General features: G+C 45.4%; 1 protein-coding gene across 1 annotated transcript in view; it reads left to right on the top strand.

The window, feature by feature from the left end:
• Positions 1 to 11,237, top strand: part of vcpip1 (valosin containing protein (p97)/p47 complex interacting protein 1) — a 78,250-nt gene extending 67,013 nt beyond the window's left edge. The window contains exon 4 of the mRNA XM_072467642.1: positions 8,238 to 11,237. The gene's annotated coding sequence lies outside the window, so the exon portion shown is untranslated. The remainder of the gene's footprint in view (positions 1 to 8,237) is intronic.
• The last annotated feature ends 4,657 nt before the right edge of the window (positions 11,238 to 15,894 follow it).

The raw sequence follows: 15,894 nt of genomic DNA on the forward strand, positions 1-15,894 counted from the left end.
CCACTTGCCCTTAAGCTCCTCCACTGGTGTTTCCTCCGATTCCAAAAGTTCCTGGTAAATATCTGATACCTTCCCCTCTCACACCCAGGTACTGGAGACTACTCTGTCCTGTATCCCACGTGGCGGCAGCAGCGGGAAGGCCGGAACCTGCCTTCTCAAGAAGTCTCACACCGACAGATACCTAAACCCATTCCCTGCTGGCAATTCAAATTTATCCATCAAGTTGAGGAAGCTCCCGTCTATAAATAGATCCCCCATCCTCCTAATTCCTGCCCTTTGCCATCTCTGGAACCCACCATCCAGCCTACCCGGTACAAACCGATGATTATTATAAATCTGAGTCCAAACCGATGCTCCCTCCACACTCTTATATCTCCTCCACTGCCCCCAGATTCTCAGAGCCGCCACCACCACTGGAGTTGTGGAGTATCGGCCGGCGAGAACGGAAGAGGTGCCGATATCAGTGCTCCCAAACTTGTGTCTTTACATGACGCCGCCTCCATCCGCTCCCACACCGACCCCTCCCCCATTACCCACTTCCTAATCATGGCTATATTAGCCGCCCAGTAGTAATTGCAGAAGTTCGGCAGCGCCAACCCACCCTCTCCCCAACTGCGCTCCATCAACACTTTCTTCACTCGTGGGGTTTTACCCACCCACACAAAGCTCAAAATAACCTCATTCACCCGCTTGAAAAAGACCCTTGGGATGAAGATGGGGAGGCACTGAAAGACGAACAGAAATCTGAGAGGACCGTTATTTTCACAGTCTGTACCCTCCCCGCCAGCGATTGCGAGAGCATGTCCCATCTCTTAAAGTCCTCTTTCATTTGTTCTACGAGCCGGGATAGATTTAACTTGTGCAGTGTCTCCCATTCCTGGGCCACCAGGATCCCAGATACCGAAAGCTCCTTCCTACCATTCTTAACGGCAGCTCTCCCAGTCTCTTCTCCTGCCCTCTTGCCTAGATCGCGAACATCCCGCATTTCCCCATGTTCAATTTCTACCCCGAAAAATTACCAAATTCCCGGAGGATACCCCATCCCCTCCAACGGGTCTGAAATATACAAGAGCAGGTCATCTGCGTAAAACCAGACCGGGTGCTCCACCCACCCCCGAACCAGCCCTTTCCAGTTCCAAGAGGCTCTTAACGCCATGGCCAATGGCTCTATGGCCAGAGCAAACAGTAGCGGGGAGAGGGGGCATCCTTGCCTCGTCTCACGGTGTAGTTTAAAATACCCCGACCTCAGCCGGTTCGTACGCACACTCGCTACTGGTGCCTGATAGAGCAACCGCACCCAGTCAATGAAGCCCTCACTAAACCCAAACCTTCCCAGCGCCTCACACAGGTAATCCCACTCCACCCGATCAAAAGCCTTCACCGCATCCATCGCTACCACTACCTCCACCTCCCCTCCTTCTCAGCGCATTATAAAAACATTTAAAAGCCTTCGAACATTGGCCTTGAGTTGCCTGCCCTTTACAAATCCCGTCTGGTCTTCCCCTATCCCCCCCCCGGGACAGAATCCTCCATTCTTGTGGCCAGTATTTCAGCCAGCAGTTTGGCGTCCACATTCAGTAGCGAAATTGGCCTGTATGACCTGCATTGCTCCGGATCCTTTTCCCGTTTCAGGATCAATTAAGTCGAGGCCTGCGACGTTGTTGGGGGGAGAACTCCCTTCTCTCTTGCTTCATTAAATGTCCTCACCAGCAGTGGGCTCAATGGGCGGGATTCTCCACCCCCACGCCGTCGTGAACGCCATCGAGGTTCACGACGGCGCGGAACGGCCCCGGACCCGACCGATTCATGCCCTGACAATGGGCCAGTATCGGGGCCGCGTCATCTACCCGCGCCAGGATTGTCGCCCGCGTAAAAGCGGTGCCGCATAGATGACGCGGCCGGCGACGCATAACGGACGTCATCCGCGCATGCGCGGGCTGGCCGGCGCCAACCCGCGCATGCGTGGTTGCCGTCCTGTCCAAATCCGCCCCGCAAGAAGATGGGGGACGGATCTTGCGGGGCGGCGGAAGGAAGGGGGTCCTCCTTCAGAGAGGACGGCCCGACGATCGGTGGGCACCGATCGCGGGCCACCCCACATTTAAGGTAACCCCCGGTGCAGGATCCCCCCTCGCCCCCCCACAGGCTGCCCCCCCAGCGTTCACGCACCACCCACGACTGTAGCGACCAGGTGTGGACGGCGCTGGGGGACACCCGCCGTTTTGGCCTGGCCACTCGGCCCATCCTGGCCTCAGAATCGCGGGGGTGCCGGAGAATCGCCATTTTGGGTATCCCAGGCGATTCTCCGGCCTGCGGCCCGCGAAACTCGACCAGGCCGTTCCCGCCACTTGGGACAATCGTGGGAGGGCGTCGGACCGGCGTCCCCGGAAATTTTGGCGGCCCAGGCGATTCTCCCAACCGGCGTGGGAGTGGAGAATCGCGCCCAATGTCTCTGAAAACTTCTTATAGAATTCCACCGGGTAGCCGTCCGGCCCCGGGGCCTTGCACGACTGCATGCCCTCCAGCCCCTCAATTATTTCCTCAATTTCAATTGGGGCTCCCAGCCCTTCCACCAGATCGTCATCCACCCTCTGGAACCTCAACTGACCCAAAAACCACCTAATCCCCTCCACCCCAGCCGGGGGTTCTGACTCATATAATTTTCTGTAAAAGTCCTTAAACACCTCAGTCACCCCACTGGGTCCAGGACCGTATTTCCACCTCTACTCTTTACTCTCCCTATCTCCCTGGCCGCCTCCCTTTTTCTGAGCTGGTGTGCTAACATTCTGCAAGCCTTTTCCCCATACTCCTAAATCGCCCCTTTAGCCTTCCTCAGCTGTTCCACCGCTTTCCCTGCAGTCAACAGCCCAAACTCCGCCTATAACCTCCACCGCTCCCTCAGTAGTCCGGGGCCTCCGAGTATCCCCTGTCCACCTGGAGTATCTCCTCAACTAATCTATCCCTCTCCGCCTGTTCCGCCTTTTCATTGTGGGCCTATATCAAGATTAATTCCCCTCTGTCCACTGCCTTCAAAGCTTCCCAGACCGTCGCTGCAGAGACCTCCCCCGTATCATTTGTTTCCAGGTAGTTTTGGATGGACTTGTTCACCCACCCACAGGTCGCTTCGTCCGCTAACAACCCCACAGCCAGCCTTCATAGCGGGCGATGTCCTCTCTCCAAACTAACCCATAGATCCACCCAATGTGGGGCAATGTGGGGCATGATGCGACACTGCGATTGCCGAGTACTCAGTATCCACCACCCCCGGTATTAGAGCCCTGCTCAGAACAAAAAAGTCGATGTGAGAGTATACCTTGTGGACATGGGAGAAAAAAGAAAACTCCTTCGTCCTTGGCCGTGCAAACCTCCATGGGTCTACTCCCCCCCCCCCCCCCCCCATCTGTTCCATAAACCTCTTCAATGCCTTTGCCACAGCTGGCACCCTCCCTGTCCTAGATTTTGACCGGTCCAATTCCGGATCAATGACTGTATTAAAATCTCCCCCCATGGTCAAGTTATGTGACTCTAAGTACCACCCGCACCCCTCCAGCTTCCATTCACCATTATGTACCTACCCCCGTGTCTGACATGATTCTCCCTGCCTCGAATGCCACTCGTTTATTGGTCAAGATCGTTACCCGCCTTGTCTGAGTCCAGCCCTGAGTGGAATACTTGGTCAACCCACCCCTTTCTCAATCTAGTCTGGTCTGTAACCTTTAGGTCTGTCCCCAGCCTCCTCGACCCCCCCCTCGTGCTTTCGCCGTCCTCGACCTCCCATTTGTCCCCTAGTAACAGTTCCTCCCTTATCAGCAAAGCAGCTCCCCCCACTCCCTCCCCCCTTGGTAACAGCACTAGAAACCCAACCCCCCATATCAAGCTCCAGCTTATCACCTGCTCGCTCCCCACTCTGCTTCCGTGAGTTAGCTGACCAAGCTGACTTGATAGCTCCCACCCATGGCACCAAACAGTCTGTTTCCCCATTGTTCTCTCCCCTCTCCCCCCACTTGGACAAACATATTCAAAGCATCACATCATAAAAAACAGAGGAAAAACAGCCACAGAAAAAACAACCATAGAAACCAATCCCCCTCCAACCGGCTCCCAGTAAGACAAAGTTAACTTTAGCCATCGAAACAGCCCCTTATTGCATATAACTTATTTAAACCAGCATAAAGTGATTTTCAACAAATCGCCACTACAATACTCTCCAAGGATTCAGTGTCTTTAGTTCACCTCCAGTCTTTTTTCCTTGATGAAAGTCAATACATCATCTGGTGTTTCAAAGTAAAAGTCCCGTTCCTCATATGTGACCCACAGACGAGCTGGGTACAACTTCCCGAACTTCACCCCCTTCTTAAAGAAGACTGTTTTTGCCCGATTAAACCCAGCTGGCCTCTTGGCCAAATCCGCGCCCAGGTCTTGATAAATGCGCAGCTCACAATTCTCCCACTTGCTACTCCGTTCTTTCTTGGCCCACCGCAGAACATGTTCCTTGTCCAGGAATCAGTGCAAACACACCACCATTGCCCTCGGCATCTCATTCACTCGGGGCTTCTTCGAGAGGGCTCTGTGCGCTCTATCCACTTCCAAGGGCCATGGAAAAGCCTCAACCCCCATCAACTTCTCCACCATGTTCGTCACATAGGCCCTCGCATACGATCCCTCACTGCCTTCAGGGAGGCTGACGATTCTCAGATTCTGCCTCCTGGACCTATTCTCCAGGTCCTCCAGCTTCTCCTACATTCTTTTCTGGCGATCATTCGTCATCTCCACCTTGGTCTTCAGCACGGTATTCCTCGTGCTCGGACACCTTTTTCTCCACCTCCTGGATCGCACGTCTGTGGGTTTCTTGATTCTGCACCACCTGATCAATCGAAGCCTTAATCGGGTCCAGCGTGTCCTTCTTAAGCTTGGCTAAGCAATCTTCAAAAACCTTCACCAGCTGCTCCATCGACCACTGTGCCGTCTCCCCGCGGCCCTGCTTCTCCGCCATGCTTTCCCACGTTGCCAGCTCTGCTCGCGTCTTCCTTGTAGAACTTTGTCTTCTCAGACGGCCAATTCTGGTTCAATTCTCCATACACTGGAGGGGGATTTCTCCTCACTGTCTCACTCTTCACCGATTTATCCAATAAAATCCGGAAAAAAACAGGAGAAAAAGGTCCAAAAGTCCTTCACAGGCAGGAGCTATCAAATGTGCGACCTACTCCATGGCCGCCACCAGAAGATGTTTCTAAGCCTCTTGAGATGATTTATTATATCTTGTGAACCAATTTAGTATCAAATTGAAAGAAAAAGAATACAATGGTGTAAAGATTACTAGTAGACCAGAGATAGGAAAAAATAGGAACCAGAAAAGGATGACTTAAAAAAAAGAGGAGAAATTAGAATGAGAATAAACCATCAAAAATATAAAAACAGACAATAAGAGCTTCAACAAATGTATACAAAGGAAGAGAACAGCTAAAGTAAACGTTGGTCTGAGACGGGAATTAATAACGGGAAACAAGGCAATTGCAGACTTTGAACAAGTATTTTGTATCTGACTCCATGATAGAAGACACAAAAGGATCCCAAGAATAACAAAAAATCAAGGGGCAAAAGGAGGAGAGGAACTTAAACAATCATTATCACTGGAGGGAAAGTACTAGGAAGACTAATGGATAACTAGTCCCTGATCCCGATGGCTGCAGTCTAGGCTCTTAAAATAAGTGGATGCAGAGATGGGGGATGCATTGGTTGTAAAGTTCCATAGGCTCTGGATAGGTCCCAGTGACTAGGAAAACCACAAAAGATGGAGTATATTGTGGGAAAATGTGAGATTGTCCAGTTCGGTAGGAATAGTAGAAAAGCAGAATGTTAGAGAGAAACTACAAAATGTCATGGTGCAGGAGGATTCATAGAAAAATCAGAAAATGGCAGCATTTGGGTAAAAGTAATTAGGAAGGCAAATGGAGTGTGGGCTTTATTGCAAATGAAGTTTTTTTTTTTAAAGTAGGAAAGTCTTGCTAGAAGAGCACAGCATTGTTGCAACTACAGGTAGAGTACTATGTACAGTTTTGGTCACCTTCAAGAAGGGATATCCTTGTATTGGAGACAGATGAGAGAAGGTTTGTTAAGTTGATCACTGGGATGAAGGGATTATTTTATGAGAGAAAGTTGATCAGGGTTGTCCTTTACTAATTGGAGTTCAGAAAAATTGAGAGGTCACCTTATTGAAACATAGGATTCTGATGGAGCTTGACAGGGTAGTTGTTGAGAGGATATTTTCCCTCATGAGGCATCTAAAGCAAAGGGACACAGTTTCATAATAAGGAATCTCCAATTAAGTTGCTGGTGAGAAGAAATTTCTTCTCTCAAAGGGGCATTAATCTTTGGAATTTCTACCGCATGGCGCAGTGAGGGTTGGGCCACTGAATATATTAAGGTTGAGTTAGACTTTTGATCTACAAGGGAGTTGAGAATTATGGTGGACAGGCAGTAAAGTGGAGTTGATGCCACAATCAGATTCGCCATGATCTTATTGAACAGCAGAACAGGCTCAAGGGGCCAAATAGCCTTCTGCTTGTATTTCTTATGTTCTTTAGTGCCGTCTGGTAGCACCCTTCAACCTGTATTTTTTTTCATCTGCAAGTCCACAAAAATATTGTAACTCTGTCAAAGAGGTAACCACATGTTAAATAAAACACATCTTCCAGTTAGCTGCGAGAACTATATCCCTGGGGCAGAACAGTATTTTTTTACTTTCATCCCCTAGATTTTCTATCATATTATGCAATACTGCTTAGAAGTACTGGTTATCAACATTGTCAGGGTTAACAGAAGATAAAAATTTAAATGGGAATCCCTGTAATAGGCAGAGGGTGTATGTCAGTAAATTAATTTTTAAAATGGCAGCGAGTATGTTAAAGATGTAACAAATAGTTGTGGTCATTGTTCACATTATGGGCCGTAAGTTTTGAGCTTCTCAGCGCGTATTGGGAGTACCCCAATGATGCGCTGAGGAATCCCCTTCAGGAGTTCCCAGGTAAGGTTTACACAGAAGTGCAAATTTCTTTGGGCAATTGACCTGCCCTGGGAACCATCTGAAAATACAGTTGAAATCGCAAACTCTGGATGGTTCTGACTGGGTTACACCAATAGTTAACCAGAAAAAGTTGGAAGAATTAAAACCTCTTCTGACGATTGTACAGGCTCACACGGACCCCCTATGGGACACCCCTCACCCCCAGGGGACTCTGCCCATTCCCCGACTATCCCGCCACTCATAAGGACCTCCCCTGCTGACCTCCAATCAAACCCCCCCCCTGCCCAAAAAGGTCTGTCCACTCCAGCTGAGGCCCGACATCTGGCACCCCCTGACCTCCGACACTCCCTCCCCTACCCATGGTTTCTTTCAACTTTCAGTCCCGTGTTCCCCCACCCTCTCCAAAATCCTATCCTTATATGTTAGATACTTACCATCTCCCTGACCTGTCAAGAACCCTTAAATTGCACTGGAATTTTAAACTTTCCTGGTTTATGGCAGCAAGTGCTGCAAAAAAGGGGGCATGTCCTCCTTCACCTTGATTCTGATGGACTTTGACCATAGGCACCGAGAACACACTACACTACCTGAATCCTTCCCGGCCTGAGTGGGAAAGTCGGGCGAGACAGGCTGGGGAAACAAAAATCAGGTAAGAAAGGGAGCACAGTGTGACAATCCGACACTGATTGCCACTCCGAAGAAGTTCAGGCTAAATATTTAAAACAAATCGCCACTTCAAGCTTACCTCTGTTTAGTCCCTATTACAGGCTTGTAACAGTCTATTCATTATTTTTGAAACACAATTGCTTTGTTAAATCAACCACACCTAATTCTTACATTGAAAATTTTGCTAAACATAATGTGTCAAAATACAAGAAATAATGCTTGCTGGAAAGCTTTGTGCAGAAAGTTTGATTGTTGAAACTAGATAGTTGTGCCCTCTAATTCATTGCCCTGTACAGTTGTCCACTAGATTGGAGAAGGGAAATGATGGAGTAGATGAAGAGAGCAAAACAAATAATTCCACACCAAATTTGCACATTGAATGATCTGAAAGCAGCATTACTGGTAATATTCAGTCCTGTGAAACCATTTTGTTTCCCCCATCCTGTGCCTCTGGTTAGATGACAATGTATTGTAAATGTCTAGGGGGACAATGAATTTGCATGTCCAAAATTTAATTTAACTATGTGTCTAACTTTTCTCCCCCTTGCAGGCAGAGCTGGGCTTTGTACAAGAGCCATGCCACGAAAGGAGCTCATCGTGTTCAAAAGACAGAATCAGTCCCCCTATGCATTGCATGACAGCAAGAGTTTTCTTGGTGATCCACATGACAGCTTCTGCCCATATTAGTTCACAGAACCATAATTATTAGCTTAACATTTAATGAGATGTAGCTCTCAGTGAGAGTTCTTTGGTAAAACGAGATGAGTCTCATAAGGATACATTTTCTTGATGCATTCAAAATTTGATTTTCACAATATTAGTTAATGGTGATGTTTGTGCTAGAAGCAAAATACTGGAATGTGAAGTTGAATAAGATCATATTTAGTGTACATCCGTTAAAATAAATATAGTGCTCTTTAGAAAGATCCACACAGCCATTCCTCTGTCCTGGCTTTTAGGGCCTGGACAGGGACTGGGGCCTGGCATAATAAAGGTTGTCCACATTTCTGGTTTTCCATTTTGCCAAAAATATTGAAGTCATCTAACGTGATTAGCCAAGATGAAAAATAAAAATTACCACAGAAATATTCTTGACAGATGAGATTCACTTAAAGGTTGATATATTTTGTGACAAACTGAACTATGATCTTAGTGCAGGAGTAATCCAATTGGTAATGGCAAAATGACCTGCAGTTAAGAATATTTGATTGCTGCACTCTGTTTATTTCCATTGTGTGAAAATAGTTTTGCTTGAGTGCTTAAGCAGAGATGGGATACCAGTTGCTTTGAAACTGACCAGTTTCATACTTGCAAATCCTCTTTGCTTGAACATAGGTTCAAATTCAGTATTTAGAAAATTCTCTACTAATATAAAGATCTTTAGTTTTTGACTAGTGTATGATATAGTAGAATGGGAGAGGGGAGGGGAGTCCTAAAGTTTAGTAACTATCTTGACGGGGCGGGGCGGCGAATAATTTGCACTAAAAGATAATATTTGGTGGGAGAGAACTAAGAACGTGGTTCAGCATTTTTCAGAGTTCCACCCCAATCACTTTCTTTGATCCAAAAACATTTGATGCTGTTCCCTAAAGTACTCCCCAAAATTGATCTAGCTTTTGAGTTAAATAAAAGGAAGAAAGATGAAATATAATTTTTTTTAAAACACAACTTCTGAAATGTTGGTTTTGTATTTATTTTCCATTACAGATGTCGGCCAGCAATATGAGTCTCCAGGCTGTCAGACTGGAGATCACTGTAAAGGAAAATAAATACGACAAAACAGTATCCACTGTTAAAGCTACTGAAAAGAATTGGAATTTATCAAATTCACTAGAGATTTATTTTCACGTTGCTGAATTCACACATTTCCTCAGTAATGCTCATATCTTACTTCATCCGTTTACTTGAGCTTAAAAATATCATCACATGTATTTAGCTATGGTGCAAATAAAAGAAAAATAAGCACTACAATGCTTTTTAAAAAATAAATTACAATTTCAGTTCCTTTATTCTCACTCAAAACACCAAGTTGTATCAAATACATCGCGCTCTATATTCTTGGTATGATTGCAAATTCTGAGAAAAACATGTCTTTCTCCACTATTAAAGATGCCATTCTGTAGCGTGTACAGTCACTGGTAATGGTTGTATTTATTATTGCAGTCAAGCAGCGTGATTATTAACTGTAGCAAATTATTTTACAGGAACAGTGTGTAATAAACAATTTTAACAAGACTAAATTGTGGTGGGAAAGAGAAGAACTACCAAATATTTTCTGATTTTTGAAATGCAAACTCTGATATTGCCACTGTATGATTAGGTAGTTTTTACTCTTGGTATGTGAAATCATAATGCAAAACCCTTAATCAGTACAACTTCAGAAGAATAAGACTGCCTTACTTATTTTTTAAAAGAAGAGATTCATAAATCCACTATTACACAAATTGTTTAAAATATGCTCTGGAAATAAACCTCAATGATTTCCCTTCCATGAGAACAGAAAGTTAAGTGTTTCTGCTTTTCATTTAGACTGTGCTTGGAATAGCCAGTATTGTTGTCTGTTAATCTTAATATTAACTTAATTTTGCTTTTTTAATAGGCAGATTTCATTTAATTTATAGTGATCGTTATGGCTATTGAATCATTTTTAAAGACGCTTAGAGACTTGCTGTATACTTTACACATTTCATAAATATTTACATTCTTAGCATGCAAAAATGAATGTGCTTTTGGACAAAGATATTGATTTAAAAAAAATTAAATTTCACAGGATTGGTGAGTTTTTCAAGACTCTTAGAAATGAGCTGTATGCTGGCAATTTGGGCCTTAAACTACATTAATGATTCATTTGCTTTTGAATTTGTTTTTAGATAATTTGTGAGGATTACAAGGCAACTCCATTAAGCATGTACATTAAAATTCATTAGCATCTTTCCATGGGATTTTCAACTTTATTGTCCTTTTAAATGCGATAGCAGAACTCATGCAAAGTATCATTGGATGGAGCATCTGCAGAGAGTGATATAGCTGAAAAACAAAATATGAAAATGTAGATAAATTGGGAGTGCAAAGCTGGCCTAAAGTTAAATATCCCACAGAGCTGGATTTTATTTTGCTGTGTTTGCCATCCAGTTATTAGAACATGTTGTAACTCTCCCTGAGTATGTATGGATGGTGTACTGTATATATGCTTTATTTTTAGTGGAGAAAATGTCCCTGTTTAAAAGAAAATGACAACAATTGATAATAGATATAAGAAATGTACTCACATTTATGATAGCAGGACAACACTGGCAATTGTTCAGCAAATTTGGTTTGTTTATATTTGTGGTTGCTGTACTAAATATCGGAAATGAATTCCTCTATAATGTAACACCTGTGTATTATATAGTATATATTGTACAGTACTATAAGTGACTTGTACAGTACTTGGAGTTCTTTTCTTGAATGCTTATTAAACAAAAGTGGTACATTCTATAAGTACCAGCTTGCTGTTAGCATGAGTTATGAGCATATATTGAAGGTGCAATAAATTAAAATGTTTCACGTGCTTATTGTCCAAGAATGTTTCAAACTGTTTTAACTACATTTTTCTTTCTTCACCACACATGTGTTGGTCCCACAGAGGAAAACCTGATATTTCATTTTTGCACCCCAAAACATGCTTTCAAGGATAGTAGCACCATGTACTTTTCTTCTATTATATTAGTTGCACTTATGCAACTCTTGCAATGCAAGAGAAACTACTTCATTTAATATTGCAAGCTCTGCGTTCAATCTCTAAGAACTAGATTTATTTAAGCTGCTTTGAATTGTGATTCATTTATAACAAAATCTCCAAACAACTATTTCAAAACATGCTCAGTTTGGAGGGGCATGGCTTCTAAAACTGATTGTCAATTTTGTTATGCCACATATGAAAATGACAGATGGAAAAAGAAACACTAGTTAACCTAACCTATCTGTTATAGTTGTGCTGTTTAGTGCGTCACAATGTACATGCTTCTCCTGCAAGATATGAAAACAACCGAAATAAACCCAAGCCAGTTACGGAAAATAAAATGGAAAATTATTCTCAGATCCTTTTTAGGTGATCAAAATTAATCCAGGAGATCAGATAGGTCCTGAATTATATTACAGAATATTTACTTCCCACTCTAGCCAGAAACAGCTCTAGTTTTTCCTTGAACTACAGAAAATCAGCATTCATCACATAAGCCTGTTGTACAAGTCTGTTATTTTCTGGATTCACATAAAAACAAACAGTTCCTTAATTATTTTATTACATAGCCCTGGCACATTAAATAGTAAAGTAGGGACAAGGGGAAGAGGTATAGGGCAAAGAGCACAGAGAGATAAGAATTATGGTTTCACAAGAGCCCAGAGTTCCAAATCAAAGTCCAGTGGTCTATTCTTTCACGGAGTCAGCAGACTAAAGGTGGATGCAAGTTGTCTCTACTTTTCCAGTAGAGACAACTTCCATGATAGGATAGGCACATATAGATCATTTAGTCCTGTAGGCACTGGTACATAGGTTCAGAATCTCTGGTAGAAAAGTGTAGGTGTCCAAACGAAGACCTGGACAGACCGCTTTTCCTGCTTTACCCGCTGAATGGAAAATGGCAATCTATCTTTTTTTTTTACAGATTCTAGCAGCTTGCTGAGTGGGTGGTGGGGGATGGGGGGTCACATGACATGACTCCACCTTTGTTTGGACAAAAGATGTATATTCCTTGTGTGCATTCTTGAGATGGTTAATGTTTCCACTATCAAAGAGTTTAACAAAGGTTTTGGGGTCCTTTTGCCCTCGCAGACTGATTGTCTTCATAGATCAGGGCCCTAACCATAGAAATGTAAAGGGCCTTGGTACAATTCCTTGCGATTTGAACTCTACGGTCACGGGGCATTAGTGCCTCTTTAGAGATAATGAGGTTGCTGCTATTCTGAAGGTCAGAAATTCCTTTTGTATGAGTCATAGCCAGCCATGGCTTCAATCGTTTTAAAGCCTTTGTCCAGTTTAAAAAATAATTTTATATATTAGCCAGCTGATATATATGTATTATCAAAGCAAATAGTAGGGGTGGGCATCCTGCAGCCTAGGGGCTACATGAGGCCCAGCAGGAGTGTGGCCCACAAGATATTTTGTTGACTGTTGCTCATGCGCAGGGTTGGCACATCCCACTGGCTTCCATCCGTTGAGCGTTTTTCCTACTGAAGTGATACACATGTAAAGCAAGGGCAAGTGAAGTGAGGTGCGTGCTAATTGCACACAACATTGACAGTGAGGGCTGTGTGCTCTCTGCATCCAAAGTGCAAATATTTCTTCTGTTTATACCATTAAAAGTTGATGACAGATCTAGTGGTTAGCACTGTTGCTTCACAGCGCTAGGTGCCAGGTTCGATTCCCGGCTTGGGTCACTGTCTGTGCGGAGTCTGCACGTTCTCCCCGTGTCTCCAATTTCCACCAAAAGTCCCGAAAGACTTGTTAGGTAATTTGGACATTCTGAATTTGCCCTCCGTATACCCAAACAGACGCCGGAACGTGGCGACCCAGGGGCTTTTCACAGTAACTTCATTGCAGTGTTAATGTAAGTCTACTTGTGACAATAAAGATTATTATTATTGATATATAAATGATTTAGCATTTTCTATAACTTATGAAATATCTGGCATGTATTAAAATGTATTCAATCTTATTCAAGGGCCATAATATTTAGTGAACACACCTGATTTCAATCTTGCGGCCCACTGATATGAAGGATGGTCACTCATGTGACCCACTCACCAGCCTAGATTGGGCATCACTGCTACCGAGTGAGGTCTTAGCTCCAGGACAATGTATACTTGAAAAATAAAGCAATTGCAAGGCAATGGAGAAAATGGAGGGGAGTGGTACAGGTGTGATTGGCTGCTCCTTCTCTACTGTAAGATTATACAATGTGGGACAACGCTTAAGGTATGGTTGTGGATGTAGGGTTGCAGGATGGTCACTTCAATAAGGACCTGGGGAGCCCACACAGAGTAAGAATAACAACCTTGGTTTATTTACAACTACTTTATATACAACTCCCGGTAGACTACTGGGTCTCTCCTCCGTCGGTGCTTTACTGGCCGACCTGTTATACATAGTTGAATGGAGTTCCCCCGCCTCGCAGCGGGGGAGCTTGTACTCTGCGAAAACTACGGGGATAATCATTCCCATCCCGTCAGTCCCTTGCGGGATATCATATTCCTCCCCTACAAAGTCCGAACACACACTCGACAGCCAATGGGGTGGAGAAGGAGGAACAGGTGAAGGACATTGGACCCTCTTTGGCTCCGGTGAAAAGTCGAGCCCGAAATATCCATTTAAAAGTCTTGTTTATTTTCATTTGCACACTAGCTTTAACAATAGATGTTGGGCGCTATTCACCCCCCACGCCGGGTGGGAGAATCGGCGGGGCGCCGCGCGAATCGCGCCACGCTGCCCCGACCCCCGCACGCGATTCTCCCACCCCCGGAAACCAGCGGCGCGCGATTCGCACCGGGCCGCTCGGAGAACCGGCAAGCGGCGATTCTCCGGCCGGATGGGCCGAGCAGCCGCTACGACATGAATGGAACTCTGCGGGAACGCTGGTGGGGGCGGCCGGCGGGGGGGGGGGGGGTGGGGGGGGGGGGGGCTCCTTCACTGGGGTGGCCTCCGATGGGGTCTGGCCCACGATCGGGGCCCACCGATCGGTGGGCTGGTCTCTTCCCCCCCGCCCTCGGGCCGACCTCCTTCCGCGCGCGGCCCCAGAACACCGGCTCCATATTGGTGAGGGGCCGGCGTGCGTCAGACGTTCCCCGCGCATGCGCAGGATGGTGCGGCCCAACTGCGCATGCGCAGGGTTGGCGCGGCGTCCATTTGGCGTGAACCGCTCCAGCGCCGTGCTGGCCCCCTGTAGGTTCAGCCAGGGTTGGACTTTAAACTAGCAAACATACCTCAAGTGGGAGATTTTGTTTGCACCAGAGCCGCAAGCAGGTGAACATGCGATCTTTCAGTGAGATGTTCAACTGACATGTCACAACTCAACAGAACTTTCCCATCACCTTCCTCTGTGCTGATTGGGGGTTTACTGCTGGGCGTTATCTTACTACCTTTTGGCTGTTTCCCTCCCAAGTGAACAAGGGATAATTTATAGTACGTCATGTGGGTAAAGTACCCCAAGTTAATCATATAATTTACCCCCTGAAACTCCTACAAATTATGCCCATGCCTCTTATAAATCAATGCATCGCCCAGTGGCCTCCTGCTCTCACTTCCTCCATAGAACATAGAACATTACAGCGCAGTACAGGCCCTTCATCCCTCGATGTTGCGCCAACCTGTGAAACCACTCTAAAGCCTATCTACAGTATTCCCTTATCGTCCATATGTCTATCCAATGACCATTTGAATGCCCTTCGTGTTGGCGAGTCCACTATTGTTGCAGGCAGGGCATTCCACGCCCTTACTATCTTGAGTAAAGAACCTACCTCTGACATATGTCATATCTATCTCCCCTCAATTTAAAGCTATGTCCCCTCGTGCTAGACAGCACCATCCGAGGAAAAAGGCTCTCACTGTCCACCCTATCCAATCCTCTGATCATCTTGTACGCCTCAATTAAGTCACCTCTTAACCTTCTTCTCTCTAACGAAAACAGCCTCAAGTCCCTCAGCCTTTCCTCATAAGATCTTCCCTCCATACCAGGCAACATTCTGGTAAATCTCCTCTGCACCCTTTCCAATGCTTCCACATCCTTCCTATAATGCGGCGACCAGAATTGCACGCAATACTCCAAATGTGGCCGCACGAGTTTTGTACAGCTGCAACATGACCTCATGGCTCCGAAACTCAATTCCTCTACCAATAAAAGCTAACACACCGTACGCCTTCTTAACAACCCTCTCAACCTGGGTGGCAACCTTCAGGAATCTATGTACATGGACACCGAGATCTCTCTGCTCATCCACACTGCCAAGAATCTTACCATTAGCCCAGTACTCTGTTTCCTGTTATTCTTTCCAAAATGAATCATCTCACACTTTTCTGCATTAAACTCCATTTGCCAGCTCAGCGCTGCAGCTTATCTATGTCCCTCTGTAACTTGTAACATCCTTCCGCACTGTCCACAACTCCACCGACTTTAGTGTCATCTGCAAATTTACTCACCCATCCTTCTACGCCCACCTCCAGGTCATTTATA

The sequence above is a fragment of the Scyliorhinus torazame genome, chromosome 11 (genome assembly GCF_047496885.1).
Source record: "Scyliorhinus torazame isolate Kashiwa2021f chromosome 11, sScyTor2.1, whole genome shotgun sequence".
Classification (NCBI taxonomy): Eukaryota; Metazoa; Chordata; class Chondrichthyes; order Carcharhiniformes; family Scyliorhinidae; genus Scyliorhinus; species Scyliorhinus torazame.